Source organism: Eublepharis macularius, chromosome 14 (assembly GCF_028583425.1).
Source record: "Eublepharis macularius isolate TG4126 chromosome 14, MPM_Emac_v1.0, whole genome shotgun sequence".
In the NCBI taxonomy this organism is placed as follows: domain Eukaryota; kingdom Metazoa; phylum Chordata; class Lepidosauria; order Squamata; family Eublepharidae; genus Eublepharis; species Eublepharis macularius.
Genome location: NC_072803.1, coordinates 59,214,169 through 59,229,676, shown reverse-complemented (window position 1 = coordinate 59,229,676; position 15,508 = coordinate 59,214,169). Strand labels below are relative to the sequence as shown.

The window sequence follows — 15,508 nt, the reverse complement described above, 5'->3', positions numbered from 1 at the left end:
GTGATAGCTCAACAGTGCAAAAGTGCAATTGATTGTCCCCGCACTACCTTGTAAGAGCAAAGTAGGAGATGGAGCAACAAGGTAAGAGGCTCTAAATAGCTATGCAGGTCCAGAGTACTGAATGGGCAAGGAGATACTCTTGGATTTGCTGGTGGCAGCAGTTACTGCCCAGTTTGTTTTGGTACCCCCTGGGAATGAGGGAAAAGGGCGGCATGCTAAGTGAGAACTGGGATGGACACAGTTTTTCTAACTTCCCAGAACCAAGAAGGAGCTGGGCTTGCATGTCTCTTCCTTCATACAGGACTGTCTTTTTGAGTAAGAACAGGTTTAAGAACAAGGCATTTGTCGGTGAATAAATAGGGACAGTTGGAGCCCATTGGCTTGGGTTCCATGGCAAATTTCTGCATATGGACAGGAGGTTTGATTTCTGTGGATCCTTCCTCCCACTGCAGACTTCCAACTCTCCCTTCCTGCTGTTCTGGGGAGGGGTCTCATGTCTTCCAGTAAAAGCATTTTCCAGGACAATTTGGGCTCCAACAGAAGGGTGAAGGCAAAGAAGTCCCATCTCACTGACAGAAATATCTTGCATTCGTGCAGATTTACCATAGGATCGAAGGCTATGTATCTGAAGTCTATTCTGCCTTCCAAGTCTGTTGTACAGAATCCTGAAAAAATGATGGCGCTCTAAATTCTCACCGGTGCAATATAAATGCTTAGGAGGGCCCAGGGTTTTTTTTCTGGGAAAAGAGGTGGCAGAACTCTCAAGAGGGAAATGAGGAAGAAACACATGGGATTCTTTGAAATCATGTTATTTTCAAGCATTATTTCCGAGTATTTTCAAGAGGTGCCGGAACTCCGTTCCCCCGCGTTAACCCTGAAAAAAAAAAGCCCTGGGAGGGCCATTTGAGGTGTAGGAACTCCCCAGCAGAAGACAGTTTCCACAGCGGTGCTCTAGAATTCCCCCATGACTCTATGGTCTTTACCACAGAGATTAGGAGGAATTCCTAGAGCATTACCCAAAAGTGACATCACATCCTCTTCAAACATCACCCTTTCCAAGGCACCACCCACAAAATCTCCAGGCACTTGCGCTGGCAACCTTAAAAATGCTGCTGTTATGGTTACGATTGTTGGCTATTGCCTGAACATGTGCCTTCCAACTCTTGTCAGTAAAAATCATCCTTTTTTATTTGTATTTTTAAGAGAAAGCTGAACATGAGCTTAGCAACAAGGGCTCTTCTATTGGGAATGGGAGGGAAGGAAAAGGGGGAATGAGAGGAAAGAATGAGTTTAGGTGGCATTAAAAAACCGTTTTAAGTCACTTGGAAGACTTTAGGGTTGAATAATAAGTTGCAAATAAGCAAGCAGGCAGGCAAGAGAGGGTTTGCAAAGCAGAAAGCCTAAATCCTGGCCTCGCCATTTTGGCCATTAGCTGGCCTGGATCCCCAATTTCCATTAAAAAAACCAGAAGGCCCCTACTGCCATTGGAAATCCAGAAAGAGGAGCATTCTGTCCAAGAATTCAGTGAGAAACAAGCCGGCTTCCACTTTCCATTGTCCTTGCCAAAGAAGGAAGTCATGGTTTCGAGTGACACACTGGCTACATTTCTCCCCTAAAAGCTTTGCTGTCCCCTGTGAAGCAAGAAGGAACCTGAGGTCACAGTCATGTCAAAGGACGATTCCTCAACTTTTGGTGGGAACAGTCAGGAGTAGACACAAAGCAACTGATAGACAAAGCATAGGCTCAGTCTGCACAATTAGCAAGTAATTTGCATAATATTTGTGGGGAATAGAATATGGCAGCAGCCTGAATAGTCCAGACGAGCCTGAACCCATCAGAGCCCAGAAACCAAGCAGGGTTGGCCATGGTTAATACTTGGATGGGAGACCGCCAAGGAAGACCAGGGCTGCGCTGCAGAGGAAGGTAGTGGCAAATCACCTCTTGCCTTGAAAACCCCACGAGGGATCGGCATGACTCATGATGGCACTTAATGATGGGAGACCGTGAAGAAGGACTGCGGTTGCTTGGCAGAGGAACCACCTCTGCTCCTCTTTTGCTTTGAAACCCCCATGAGGTGGATTGACAGCAGTTTACCTTACCTTGAATATAGTAGCTATTTCCCATAATGTAGTGGTCAAAGCTGGGCTGTGTGTTTGGGCACTGAGGGTGGGTGTGAGGGTGTGCCAACCTCAATGCAAGTCCGGGAGTTCTCCTGAAATTACAACAGATCTCCACAGGGCAGAGATTGGTTCTCCAGGAGGAAATGGCAGCTTCAGAGGAAGAACTCTTTGGGATCACATCCCCTCCTCAAACTATGCCCTCCTAGAGTTGCCAGGTCCCCTTACCATCCTGGTGGGAGGCTGGTACCTGGCGCTTACCATTTTTGCGGTCCCAGTGTTTTTAGCCCTGCACCCAAGCGATGATGTCACTTCTGAGTGATGTCACCATATGGGTGCAGGAGACATGCGCACTGTGCAATGGGTCAATTTGGGCCTGAAATAGGCCCAATTTGGCCCATTTGGGGACCAAATCAGGCCACTGCAAAGCACGCGTGCACTCTCAGCCAGGTGAGTGGTGGTGGGGGTGAAAGCAGGGGATCCTCCGCCCCCACTGGGGGAATGGGATCCCTATACCCTCCCCATGCTCCCAGTGTGGAGTTGGCAACCCTACTCACATGTGCCAGCAGCAGCAGTGCTTGGATTCCAAGGCATTATTACAGCTCCTGTGCACAGATGTGAAAGTCCCCCCTCTTTGTCTTTCTGTTTTGCCCCCCAGGCCTTCCCTTGTTTTTTCCCCTAGATCTTCACATCTCTACTCATGCGCCACTCCAGGCGCAGTGCATAGGACCACAAGTGTGCCAGTGCGACCCGGCCCTGCTTCTGCTGCTTTCTTTCAGTTTCAGCCAGGAGGACTCAAAGACACGCAGGCGAAAGAAAAGAAGCTGCAGAGGCGGAGGGTGATGATAATCACTCCTGGCAGCTGCTTCCCCCGGCAGCTTATCTCCTTCCCCTGCCCCCCAACCTCAGTGCACTGATTGGAGGGCCTGAGATGGACCTCTCTTCCGGCAGGAGTCTGACCTAGATAGCTTCTTGGCTCTTGAACTCTATGGTTTTGCAAGCCCTGGTGTGGAATACATCGTTGCCCCTGCATTTGCACACTCAACAGCGACTGCTGAAGAGAGGAAATGCTTTTACTCCCTGGGAGGCAGCAGAAGAGCTGAGAATAGTTGCTGGATTTCAGCCTGGGGACTCCGGCTCTCGCCTCCGCGTGCTGAACTGCCCCTCCTTTCCTGTTTCTGCATTGTGTACTCATTGTGTACACACACCAGCGTCCAAAATATCCCTCCACTCTGCTTTGCTTGCCGTATCCATCAATTGCTTTGGCTCATCTGTATTCTACTTAGAGAATCCTGTGAAAGATCTTTTTGCTCACTGCGAACTTTTACAAGCCAGCCTGGGTGGACCGTAGCTAAGCAGCAAACTTATCGTGCTCCCATTTCGATCAGCAGCAGGAAATCCTTGCTCTTTTGGTCATGTGACATAGGCGGTAGGCGATCTAGATTGTGCCCCACGTAGGCTTCTCAGATTCCCTCACCCTCTTGGCGCTCACCCTTTCTAACTCCTCTTGTGTGGGGCGTGACGACTTCACTTCTGGGAAGTGACGTCATTTTGCAGGGCTAGGCTCACTGTGAAGTGCGGAAGCGCGCCCAGACCCTGCACAATGATGTCACTTCCAGGAAGCGGTATCGTCATGCCACCCTGGGAGCACACCCAAGGGGTCTGTTCCCCCACTTCCCCCTCCCGCCGGCCAGGTGAGTGGTGGCTGGTAAGGGGCAGAGGGTGAGAGGGGGGGATCCCCCTCGCTGGGGGACCTGGCAACCCTTCCCCAATGTATTTGCCACCTCCTGCCGATCGCCAGTGATCAAAGTGCAACGGGGCAAACCCCGGGGAGATTGCCCACCACTGGAAGGAAACTGGTAGGCCCGTGGCTGCCGACACGCACACATGTCTTGACACCCACATGAACGACCTTTGCCAACCTGCTTGCGAGGCCGTTGTCCCTTAGGATCCCAGCTGCCTAGAACTGCTGGAGAATAGCACGTGGGTGGCGCGAAGGAGCCTGCTACTGGGCTGGGGGGCCCCTGCACCCTCTCTGCCCAGCCCCCCCCCGCAACCTGGAACCGGCCCTGCTGCTGACCTCCTTCCCCATCTCAGGCTCTGCCTCCACACCTCCAGGAATTTACCAACTTGAAGCCAGCAACCTGCCTCCCCTCCTGATAATGAAAGCCGCACAGCGGGGCCTTTCGTGGACAAGGCAGGACTTGAGCTTTTCAGCAGCTTTGAGCCGTGACATCTAAAGAGAACCTCCAGACGAGGTATGAGACAGCCTGCCTCTCCATACCAGTTCCAGAAGAGGGGCAACGGCCAGGACGGCTGTGTCCTTCACAATCTGCTTGCGGGCCTCACATTATTAGCCCCAAGGTCAGCCAGAATTTGATCTTGGTGGCTGAGAGCCAAGCTACAAGTGACAAATGACACTTGAACGGCGAGTGAACAGACTCACGTGTATTCCTCCCTGTTCACTTGCGCTCCACTTGATCAAGTGGAGTGCAAATGGAGCGCAAGTGAACAGGGAGGAATACACGCGAGTCTGTTCACTTGCCGTTCAAGTGTCATTTGTCACTTGTAGCTTGGCCCTGACTCACAACTGCTGGACCTCTGAAAAGCTGCCCAACTCTGGATATCATGGGATGCACTCGAATGATAACTTCTCCCGTTTTGCAGTCTGGGATGTCTTTCACCGTTACAGAATTTTGTTCCACCATGAGGACTAGTAACCTCTTTAGGTTCCCCCCCCCCCAAATATAACCCTAAATCTGGGTTTCTACATTTGTCAGTAATTCACAGCCACACACTTGCTCGCTCTTTTCCAGCACACCAAGTCGTCATTAGGAATCCATCGTCGGAGTTTTGAAAAATCAGTAATTTCCAACATTTCCTCTCCCTCGTCTTGTCACGGTTTGCGTCGTCTAATGCATTCAGCTTCCAGTGACAGTTTGCTTTGTGAACTCTGTGGGCTACTTTGCTAGGTAAAGAACTTTAAATTATCTATTAAAATCTCATAGTTAATATTGATGAACTCTGTTAGGCAGATCTTTAACATACACGGTAAAGCTACTCTTTCAGTCTCCCCGGCCCATTTTCATGAATGGGTCTTTCCCTTCCTTCTCATCTAGAGGCTTGATATCAAATATTACTGGATTTGGGCTTATTAATAGGAGCCAATGAGGCTGAGAGGAAAGGAGAGGAACTTTGGCCAGTCTGTCAAGAGGAGGAAAGGCACAGTGCACAGAAAAAGAGGCAGGAGCCCACACGGGCAAGGATATGCAGAGGACACTCTGTGGGCGGTCCCAACACAAGACAGAGAGCCAAGCTACAAGTGACGCCTGACACAGGTTGGACACTTGTCAGCTTCCCTGAAGTTTTGATGGGAAATGTAGGCATCCTGGTCTTGCAGCTTGGCTCTCCATTTAATTGAAGTTTACAGAGCAGCAGCCTATGGGAGGGAGAACATGCAGTTGAGAGAGGAGTGCAGGCGTTGTGCTCTTGCCAGGGGCCCCCCTTCCCTTCCGCTGGGTGTGTGTGTATGGGAGGGGGGGTTCTGTAAACTTCTATTAAATGGAGAGCCAAGCTGTAAGACCAGGATGCTTACATTTCCCATCAAAACTTGAGGGAAGCTGACAAGTGTCCAACCTGTGTCAGGCGTCACTTGTAGCTTGGCTCAGAGTTGGTGCGCCTCTTTCCATTGTGGCTCCTGGACGATGGAATCAATTGCCTATCTGGCTCCATGGGGTCCAGGGGCTCTGAAGCCTTTTCTATTAATTTTCCATTAATCTCGGAGAGTTTAAATCTGTGAGTTGAATCGTTGTTGGTTCTGACTTGGAGCCTCGCTACAAGTGACATTTTACACGTGAAGGACACTTGGATCATTTTCGCAAGTCTTTCTGGGAACTGAAGTCCCTCTCCCCCACCCCTTTTCCTTCTGTTCCTTCCCCTCTCTGTTAGAATCGCTGCCTGAAGAGACAGAGAAAGCCTGCGGCAACAGCAGCTTTTGCAAATCGTTCCTCCAATCTCAACGATCTTTGGGGGCGGGCAGCTGCAACTTTCTCCCTTCCCTGGGTGTCCTGCTCAGCTCCACTGACACGTCAGCTTTCTCCAGAGCATTCCCCCACCCCACCCCAAGCAAGACGATTTGCAAAAGCTGCTGTTGCCGCTGGCTTTCTCTGTCTCTTCAGGCAGCCATTCTAACAGAGAGGGGAAGGAACAGAAGGAAAAGGGGTGGGGGGGAGGGACTTCAGGTCCCAGAAAGACTTGAGAAAATGATCAAGTGTCCTTCACGTGTAAAATGTCACTTGTAGCAAGGCTCTGAGATTATATATTGACTTATCACAGCTTCTGAGCAGCTTCTGTGCTAATCCCAAAGTAGTGAAACTAGGTGGGAGGGGGCTGTGCACACTTGGGCGGGGGGAATTCCCAAGGTTGGCAAACAAACAAACAAAAAATACTTTGTAAAATGACCAAAAGTTAATGGAGGAAAATATACTCCCCATCTTCAAGTGGCCTGCTGAGGACTCAGCGTGCTCTGGAAGGAATAGGATGTGGATAACAGGTGAGAGCTGAAGGGAAAACAAGGAGCTGGGGAGGGGAAATCAGCCTCCTGGGGGTAAAGTGGAGATGACTGGGGAAGGCAACGGCAAACCACCCCGTAACAAAAAGTCTGCCAAGAAAACGCCGGGATGCAACGTCCCCACCATGGGTCAGTAATGACTCAGTGCTTGCACAGGGGACTACCTTTATCTTTACCTTTAAGCCTCTGAGAGTGGAGATTTGAGCAAGGGAGGGAGGGAATTTCCAAATGCTTACCACCCCTATAATTCCATGCAGGCTCCCAATACAACAGTATTGTATTTTGTTTAGCGAATGTCCTATCTGTTGATTATATTACACACTTGCAGTGTGTAACCTGCTTTGGGTCTCAGCAAGACAGGCAGACTATAAATAAATAAACAAGCTTGTTATGCTTATATCCCGACTTTGGTCCCTTTGGGAACTAAACTTCGACGGTTCCCAAGAGATCTCCCATTGACTTACCGAATGGACCCAGACCTGCTTAGCGTCAGCCCAGCCTGCTTAGCTGTGCTGGGCGCCCTTCAACCATCCTGCCCTTGCAGAGGCCACACATTGCTACACCTCCTGCCAGATCTTTGCAATCACTGTGTTTTTAGATTGCAAAGACTCTGCAGGTAGCTTATCAGATCATGTCCTGATCACCAGTAGTGCTCACGCGGCTGGTTTTTCGATGGTCAGTTCGACTGCTTGTGACTCATCTGTGGCTGTTCAAAGGTTTGTCAAACTCCTTCCCAACACGGCACAGTAGAGCATGGTTGACTTTCACGCACGCATGTCGTCACACACCTTGATGGAGCTCCCGTCCCTCCCCAGAGTCATTGCTGCATACCGCTTCACTCCACAGCTAAAACACAAGACTTAAAACAATTATTAAGCATATAAACTGCTGGCAAATCAAGACTTTAAAAATCCTACAGTGAGCTGTTCCTTACTGTTTAACATAGCAATGTCATGGCTGCCAATCTATTTGAACTGGAAGACTTTTGTGGATTTACAATTTTGAAAAGCACAACAGGGGTTGCTGCGTGCCCACTGGGAGAGGGAGATCTCCCACCCCAAATGGGCCTTACTTGCCCATACTTCAATGGCTGGTGGGAGAATTTTTTTAAGAATGGCTGCTGATGACTGTGTGATACCACTTCCAGGAAAACCCAGAAGTGATATCAGTCCTATCTAGGAATTGCCAGAAACTCCATGATAAACTGTAGAATTTTCTGCACCTCCTAGAAAGGGATGGCAGCACTTCCTGGAAGTACATCAGTCCTCTCGAGGAATTGCTCAAAACTCTATGGTTTTATCATAGAGTTTCTGGTGATTCCTAGATACATGTGGCACCGCTTCTGGGTTTGCCTGGAAATGACATCATATCATTACTGATGGCCGCCACCAATATCCCCAACCTCTCACTCTCCCGCTGGTTGTCAGGCTGGACTTGGCAATCTTAATGGGTCTTTAAGTCCAATAGCACCTTAGTAATCAGCGAGATTTACCATGGAAATCTAATAGGTCTCTAAGGTTCTATTGAACCCAAACCCTGCTTTTCTACTACAGACTAACACGGCTACTCACCTGAAACTATCTTAATCGGTGTTGTAGTTTCTCCCCCCCTCCTTCAGGGGGACCCTCTTACTCCTTCCCTATCCTCTCCATCTGGTGGCTCTTTTCCAGGGCCAATTTAGCTTTTCAATCTTCTTGTTTGGAGGCTTGCTACTGTGGCAAACCACAACACCTGGTGAGGTTGGCAGCTTCCCCTGCTGTGTGTGTGGCGGGGAGAGGAGCGTAGTGGAGGTTCCTCTGTCGTATGCATGTGGGGGCACCATAGGGTTGCCAGGTACCCCTGACCTCCCGTTGGGAGGGTGGAGTACCTGGCACTTACCTTGTGCAGAGCATCATGCCGCCCCAGAGCTGGCACGATGACGTCACTTCTGGAAGTGATATTGCCATGCTGGCTGTGCTGCGTGATCGGCGGATGAGGGGGCAAATTTCCGGGAGTTTCCCCGCCACCAGCGGGCACCTAGTAAGCCTAGCGCACAGCAGCTTCCCTATGGTGCAGAGGGATGGCAAAGTTATTTGCACAGGGCACCAAAAATCGTCGGGCTGGCCCTGCTGATCACAGAATACTATTGTCCCATTTATATACCTGTCAGTGAATCCCAGACTATCCCAATGTCGGAATGAATTGTAGACTTTGCCTTCACTGCCCTCATTGTCTACAAATGCAGTGCCCCCCCCCCCCAGTGAAAAGCAACCACTCCCTTAAAGGATGGGGCCCAAACCTTTGGCACTCTCAGCCTGTAAGAATCTAGAATCTGTTCCTCCCTGAAAAAGAATCCATCCTGTGTTTTGTTTACTTGGTCACACCAAAACGGGACAGAGTGTTTTGAGACTGAACACCCTATTTGGCTCTCAAAAATAGATGCAGGAGAGACTCATCGGGACTGAGGCCACGGCACCAGTTAAGGGGGATTTAAGTCTTCCCCTGTGTCATTTCACCAACGAAATAGGACCCCAATAGAGAAAAAGACAGGTGCCTCATGCATGTCTTTCTTTCTTCTTACAGCAATCCTGGGGAACCCTTTGCAACCAGAAAATGTGTGGGGGAGGTGGGACTGCTTTCATCCCCCTCCCCAGCTCTGCCGCTCTGGACCAGATTGGAGACCCCCCCCAATTGCCTGTTGGGATCCAAATAACCTGAGGTGTCCCAAACACAGAAGATAAGCTGTTTGACCCTGGAGTGTAGGAATCCCCAGATACGCCACAAGGGCCTCTGGGGCATCTCCCATTTCCTGCTGGGCAGCTCCTAGAGGTTGCTGAGCAGGAATTGTGGCCTTGCTGGTCCTCACAACACTCAGTTGTGCTCCTTCCTCCAAGAGGGTGCGTGTCCAAACCGGGTGGTGTGTCTAGAGCAGGGGGCACAGGAGGGCATTTTGCTCAAGTCTCCCCAAAATCCAGCAACCAGCCCTTTGGATATCCAAAGCTTTCCCTGAATTAACCCACCCCCAAAAAAAACCCCTCCACTGCTATTATCATGTAAGATTATTTTAGGGAAAATCCACTTCCCTCTTTGATCTACCCCTTCTCTAGAAACATACACACATGCAAACCAAACTATTCCTGGTTCTCAGATAATCCCTTGTGTGGCTCTCTCTGCCCACAGCGGTTGTGTTGGTGTTGACACAGTGGGGTGGATGCGAAAAAAACGAATGGGACCAATTCTTTGTTAGTGTTACTATGGCAACCTTAACTCCACTCCTTGCATGTAGGAATGGACAGATGCATCCCCCTCTAATTCGTTGGCAAAAGCACTTCCCTGCCTGAAGAAGAATTCTGTGCCAGTCAAAACCTTGCTATCCTGTCTTTGATTAAAAGCACATAGAGCTGCTGATGGATTTTGCGAATTACTGGGACCTGGCAGTGAATTCCCAGAATCTGGCCTCCACTCCTGCAGAGGCTTCTTAGAGGATCCACACAGAGTTTGAACATCCTCAGCAAGATATTATCAACCCATTAGCTCCTGTGACATGGCACTGAATAAGGGAGACGGGCACAGTCCTCTCAGGGAGGCCAAAGCCGCTTCAGCCTCTACTATGGCAGCCACTGCCAGCTCTTCCTTCCATGAGTGCAAAGATCACTCCTCATAGAGGTTTGTTAATAACTGACAGAGCCTTTGGGGAGGCAAAGAGGAAATTAACAAACCCTCTGAGGACCGATCTTTGCCAGCTCTGTAAACAGAAGTGAAGTTCAAACTACGCTTCCCACCTAACATTGTGTCTCCCTTCACTTGAGCGTCCTCGTGTAATTCATCTTGTGTAGTTTAGCTCTCAGTATTGTCTACTCCAGAGTCCCCCAATTTGGTGTCCATGAGTGCTGTGGCGCCCACCAGTATCCCTCTTGGTGCCTGCTGAGCTTTTCAGAAAGTGGGTGGGGCCATTGGGAGTCTCAGCAGGGCTTGTTATTGGGTGCCCTCCTTCAAATGAAAGGGTTTTCTAATGTAGGATCAGGTGGACTGATACGGATCTGGGCTTTCCTTAGTCAATGTGTGGCTTCATTCTCCCTTCGGGATTTTCTTCTTCCCAGGAGGTGAAGGAGGTATTGTTTTGGCTCCACCTCCTGAGGCAACCATTTTGGGTTTGGCTCTGCCTTCTGTGGCAGCCATGTTGGGATGGCACTTAGTCAGAACCCTCTCTTAAAATTCCAAATTTTCCATGCGCAAAAAGTTTGCAAACCCCTGACCTTCTCTTACCAGCAGCAGGGCCGTTTCCAGACGGCTTACCTGCAGCCGCTCCATGCCGCAACGTCGCGGATCTTGCCGGGGAAAACGCGAAATATCGCGTTTTCTCGCGCGAGTTTTGCGCGACGTCGCGCAAAACTCGCGCGAGAAAACGCGATATTTCGCGTTTTCCCCGGCACGATCCGCGATGTTGCGGCATGGAGCGGCTGCAGGTAAGCTGTCTGGAAACGGCCCAGGTCTCCAAGGCTTCAGGCAAAGAAAGGTCTTGGTTAGTGTTTGAGGTCCTTTAACTAAGGATGCCCTGGACTGGATTGGGCCCTTTCTGTATGTAAAGCACTAGCTCTGTTATTGAACCTGAGTCCTGGTTGTCCAGAATTGTTGCAGAATTGCCGAATTTGCCATCTGGTAGAGAATAAGGATTTTTCTTGTTAAATTCAGACATGTATATCCCCTTTTCTATCCCCACTCCCACAGAAGTCTTAAGAAGCCATGCTTTCATTTTGTTTCTTTTAAAATGACAAGTGTGATACTAGTCCTCATGGTTAGGAAGCAGGACTTTAAACTTCATCAGGTCCTTTTCACTTCCTTTGTTCTCTTCTGTCACGCCTCTTCTTGTCTGAAGATTGCAAATCCTTTGAGAAAAACAACCAGTCCTGAATTCTGCAAGGAGAATAAGTTAGACAAACATATGCAAATTTTATGTCCTTTAGCTTGAATTTGTAATTCGGATTTTTGTTGGTTGATTTAGTACCTCTGCTCTAAAAATATTATAAGAAGAGCTGGGGTAGATCAGACTTTATTTGGTAAACATCAAACAATGGGCTGTCCAACATTTCCAGAAAGCCCCCAAGTAGTACCTCAAGGCAAGAACTCCCTTCCACCGTTTGTCACTTGCCAACTGGTTTTCAGAGTGAGGTTGAAAAAGGCCTCTCTACACATTACGGAGTACACAGGTTGGATTCAGGATCCCTAGCCTGTGTCCTGTGTAACAGATCCAATCTAGACATGGTCATAGATGTAGAGGAATTCACCTTGTTAGTCTGTAGTTGCAAAATAGTACAAGAGTCCAGTAGCACCTTTAAAACTTACCAACTTTATTGTAGCGTAAGCTTTTGAGAACCACAGCTCTCTTCATCAAATGCATCTGACAAAGAGAGCTGGGGTTCTCGAAAGTTTATGCTACAATGAAGTTGGTTAGTCTTAAAGGTGCTACTGGATTCTTTACTAATCTGGACGTGATGTCTATCACAAGTTGGGTCAAGGCTTCCCAGACCTGATTTTGATCTTTGCACTGCCAGACATGACACTGGGGAACCGAAGTTCTGAACAGGACCTTCTGCAAATGCCACCTTGCACATGGGCAAAATTAACAGCCGCCCATACACCTGCATTCGCTGTGGCAGCCCCTACCTTGTAGAAGGGCCTACCTGAAGAGGCCAGGCAGGCTCCGCCTCTCCCAGCTTTCCATAAGCAATGCAAAACAATCAGGAGGGGATTTTTTTATACAGGTAATACAATTGTGCTGTAAGGAGGTGCTTGGTTCAAGGGATGGGGACTCTAAACTCTACTACTGTGTACTGTCTGTTATTGTAAGTATGCTCCTACTGGATAGTTTCCACCTTGTGTAATATGTCATGCCAATTTGCTTCTGTTTTGTCTCAGCATTGTTTTCAGCTCCATATCAGATTTCTGTTTCTTTTCAAATTTCTGCAATCCTTACCGTTTTGTATAGGGCCATTTTCACACTGCTTACCAGCCACGGAACATCATGCCAAGCTCCTGGAACGACAGCGTCTTCCTGGTGCGATTTTGCACGAGAACTGCATTCTTGCACGAAATCACGCCAGAAAGATGCTGTCGTTCCAGGAGCTTGGCGTGATGTTCTGTGGCCGGTAAGCTGTGTGAAAAAGGGCCTAGTTTATAGAATGTCCCAGCTGTTCATCGTATTGACTTACACTGTATAATCCGCCTTGAGTCTCAGCAAAAAAAGACGGACTATAAATAACACAAACAAATGTACTCAAGCATGCCCATGCTCAGTTCAGCTTGGGACCACAGCTTGCCAGTCCACAGTGGGCACTCACCAGGAGAAACTGAGTGGGCCTTGTGCACCAGCAGTGTGCCAGTGAGAAGACATCACTTCCAGTTTAAATTGGAAGTGACACAGGAAGATGATCTAGCATATTATCAAACTCTGATTTTACCATCGAGATTTTGTGGAATGCTAGAGCATCCCCCGGCACTTACGGTTTAAACCAGGCCTGTTATTTCCCCAATTCTTCCCTCCAGTGCCTGAGGCACTAGTGGCCATTACAGTGAATTTTCAGGAGGCCTGCTGCTATAGTAGGCCCAGCAGCCCTAACCACGGCATGGGAGGAGGACGAGTTTCACCAGGATATCTGCCACCAGGCTGTTTTCCTTAGCCTGGTGGGGCCTCTTTTGCCCTGCTGTGGGGCTCCATATGTGCTGATACCAAGATTGTTCTCTGATGTTATTTTTGGCTGTGCAAAGATCAGAATAAGGTTGTGGGATTCCCCAACCCAACTTGTGCCAGACAGAACATCAAGTATGTGGGCCTGTATAGTCAGATGTGGCTTCTTAGTTCCCACATGTGTGGTGCCTGATTCAGATCACTACTGTAGTGTACGTGCAAAGGAGCTTTAGCCTCCCTTTGTGCCATTATCATGACCTGAAACAGTCCCGAGTGGAACGTGTGTGTTTCCCCAGTGGTCCACGTGGCTCACCCTTGGGACTGCTGCAGGTGGCGCAACGATGCAGGGTGGGGGGGGTGAGGCCTGAAACCCTTTCCTTACATGCGCCACAGCTGCAATGTGAATGGAGCACCATGTGAGTGGGAGCTGGCTACGGACAGGTCTGACTATTTTATAGGACGCAGGACAGGGACCCTGGACCCAGGCTGTGTCCTTGGAGCGGTCATCATGGATGATAGACACGCCCGTCATAAATATGTCAAATCTTTGTATTAAATGCAGGGCTCATTTCGAGGGGGAACGCACAGGAATGCAGTTCCGGCAGTTCCCCAAAGAGGTCACATGTCAGATGGCCCCGCCCACCTGACTCTCAGCCATTTTGGGCACGTTTTGGCCTGGATTGGGGCTGAAACAGCCCGGATCAGGCCTCTGACGGGTGGTGGATCACTCTCCTGCTCAGCAGTGGCCCGATCCTGACCATTCTGGGCCCCTTTTTGGCCATTTTCATCCCCTTTTTGCCGTTTTGGGCCCAATTTCAGCCCTGAATAGTCAGGATTGGGTCCCAAACAGCCAGGATAGGTGATGTCAGGGGGTGTGGCATATGCAAATCAGTTATGCTAATGACACACCTCTGGTGATGTCAAGAGGCGTGACATATGCTAATGAGTCATGCTAATGAGTTCTTCCAGCTCTTTTTCTTCTAAATGACCCCTGATTAAAGGAAAGAACTTTTTTAAACATATGGACTCTGTGCCCCCTTCCAGCAAGGGGAACAATGGATTTGAACTCAAAGGCCCAAACCTATCAAGACTGTGAGGCCTACATTATTCAGCTGCAGTTTCAACAAGAACCTTTCGTGGCAGGCTTGCCGATTCTGCTCCTGCCCCTTGACTCACAGCTTGAGCTGCAGACGCTTTTGGTTTATCCCCATAAACTTTCACCTGGGCTGTTTCCACACGGCTTACCTTTGCTCGGAATGACCAGTTACATTACGCAAAAACTGCAGAAGATCGCGTTTTCTCGTGCGAGATTTGCACAACATTGCGCAAATCTCGCATGAGAAAACGCGATCTTCCGTGTTTTTTGTGTGATGTTCCGGGTCGTTCCGAGCAAAGGTAAGCCGTGTGGAAACGGCCCTGGTAAGTCTTCCAATCAAGCTGCTGTTAAAGGCCCAAGAGCAAACCAGGCTCGGTCCCTCCCCCCCACCCTAGTTGGCAACCTTATTTGTGTCCCAAAGCTGCATGCATGTGCTGAGGTTTGACAGATACCTTTTTCACCCTCGGCTTTTCTTATTCTTCCCTGTGGTGGTTTTCCAGTTCAAGCGGCACGCTTCCCTCCACGGGGAGCTGCAGGGTGGGCAGCCAGAGACAGAATTTTTTCACCTTGGGTGGGAGCCGTGAAGGTCTCCCACTCGGCAGGCCTGCCGCCTTCTTCCGCAGTGCTTCTCTTGGCTTTCCCAGGCTGAGGCGAGCATTTCTGGAGGACTGTGGGGAGGAGAAGGAAAGGAAAGCAGCTGTAGCAAAAGGAAGCGGGGAAGGGGGGGGGAGATGGAACAAACAGAATTTTTTTTGGATCTAGAGGGGGAAGCACAGAGCTAAAAATAAAACGGGAAGATCAGTATCTGTCAGGCTGACAGCTGATTGGCTCTCTGGAAATGCATATAATTACCAAGCTGTAGGTAGGTATTTGCATGGAGCGAATAGCAAACCACTGAGACAAGGTTATGCTTTAACCTTTCTTAGTCCTGTATCTGCTGGGGGGGGAAACCCGTGAAGGCAGAGCTTGCAGGAAATTAGCTGAAATTAATAGAGGAGCTGAGATTGTGTCACGCACTTCCTTCAGCGGATGTTGCTTATCTCCACTGTGCAGCTCGACTG

At 49.3% G+C, this 15,508-nt stretch overlaps 1 long non-coding RNA gene across 1 annotated transcript; it reads right to left on the bottom strand.

Annotated features, from left to right (window-relative positions):
• Positions 1-11,326: 11,326 nt before the first annotated feature.
• Positions 11,327-15,193, bottom strand: LOC129342706 (uncharacterized). The gene is made up of 2 exons (XR_008598233.1): positions 14,900-15,193; positions 11,327-11,580 (listed from the first exon to the last, which is right to left on the bottom strand). It is a non-coding gene; the product is annotated as an uncharacterized LOC129342706 (long non-coding RNA).
• Between the last annotated feature and the right edge of the window lie 315 nt (positions 15,194-15,508).